The sequence below is a fragment of the Miniopterus schreibersii genome, assembly GCF_964146895.1.
Source record: "Miniopterus schreibersii genome assembly, chromosome: 1".
NCBI classification, from domain to species: Eukaryota; Metazoa; Chordata; class Mammalia; order Chiroptera; family Miniopteridae; genus Miniopterus; species Miniopterus schreibersii.
The window spans coordinates 123339586-123341141 of record NC_138101.1 but is presented as its reverse complement, the minus strand read 5'-3'; the positions used below and the strand labels follow the sequence as shown (position 1 = coordinate 123341141).

Genomic DNA, 1556 nt, shown 5'->3' with positions numbered 1-1556 from the left:
CATAACAACTAGGTGAGATAGTTATTGTTATATGTTCATTTTTCAGATGGGGAAACTGAAGCCCAGAAAGTTTATGCTTCTTGTCCAATATAACACAGTAAGTGGAGGAGTAGGATTTCACCCGGAGACCAACATTTTTAAAATGAAAAGTGGTAGGCAAGGGGGTTGTCAGATTCTGACAGTAGAGGCTCCGTTACCTTGGAGAGGTGAGGTGCTATGGAGTTGGACTGAAGTGTTGTGGGCCAGAGGTGGATTTCTTGCGTGTTTCACAAGAAACACAAGCTACAGAGCTCTGTTGAGCTGAGTAGACACAGCACCTGGGCAGAATTTCAGAATGACTAATACTTCTGAAGCTGGTCCAAATTTTGAAGAGACGTTTGCTGGTAGATTCACAGAAGATGGCAAAGAGTACCAGGAATACCTGAAACACCCTCCTGCATCCCCTCTGATTGTCGAGGAATGGAAGAGTAGAGGTGGTGGGAATCAAAGAAACAGACACAATTGGTTGCAAGGTAGCAGACAGTTTAGAGGTAGGAATAGCAGACTGGGTGGGAGGGGCAAGTGACAATCGATCCAATCAATGGCATGGAGGACCCTGGGGTGACAATTAGCAGCACAGTCAACAGACAAGAACCTAACTACCCTCACCAGTATGGAAACTACGGTTACAACCAACACCCTCCCTTTGGTTACTATTGATATGTGTTACCAGGTTTTAGTAAAACTGTTTGCTTTGTTAACAAGACAAAAATTTGTATGTATCTTCTATTGTTCATAATTTTACATCTGATTTTAGAAAACAGATTAATTTTTTGGAACTTGAGAATTTAAAAAAAAAAAAATCTTACTGGAGAGATGTGATGGTTGCTGGGAATAAACACTTCCCTGAAAAAGCTGTGGATTATATTGCATAACTTCTACTTCAGAGTCTTATAGTGCTTTGAACTTGGTGTATCTTTTCCTCGTTTGACCTCCAGTTCTGACTTTGTTTTACACAGAAATAAAATAAAAAATTTAAAAAAGAAAAGAAAAGTGGTAGGCATCATTATTCATTCTTCTAAGGCATACTTTAATACTCAATGCACTGCTGGGCAGACCAGCTCCTTGGCATCTTTAAATCTAGCTCATGTTTTGAAATTGTGAAGAAAAGAAGGGATTCTGAAAAAGGTTCAGAGAAAGGTAAAAAAGAAAAGTCATGGGATGAAAACTGGACTGCTGAGGAGAAGCTGAAGATGTTGAATACATTTAATATAGAGAACAGATCACAGTCATGAATTTTCCAACCTCCAGTAAGAGAGTGTGGCCTGATAGTTCTTTCAATGAGGATAGCCAATGTAAAATATAAAGATTATGAAGATTTCAAAAAACCACACATTTGGAAACACACATTTGTGTCACTTCTTCCATATATATTCTTCTGGACTCAGCCTTATAATTCACAGAAGTAGTATGTAAATTCTGAATGCTCTCTCTGCCCTGCTCTCTCCTTTGTCTGCCTGGAAACTCTTCATTCTCCAAGATTCTGCTTTAGCATCGCTCCCCCTTGAAGCTCAGGA

At 39.5% G+C, this 1556-nt stretch overlaps 1 pseudogene across 1 annotated transcript; it reads left to right on the top strand.

Moving 5' to 3' along the window:
* The first annotated feature begins 334 nt into the window (after positions 1-334).
* On the top strand, positions 335-699 carry LOC308560977 (RNA guanine-N7 methyltransferase-activating subunit-like protein pseudogene; annotated as a pseudogene). The gene has a single exon. The product of its transcript is annotated as an RNA guanine-N7 methyltransferase-activating subunit-like protein pseudogene (transcript).
* The last annotated feature ends 857 nt before the right edge of the window (positions 700-1556 follow it).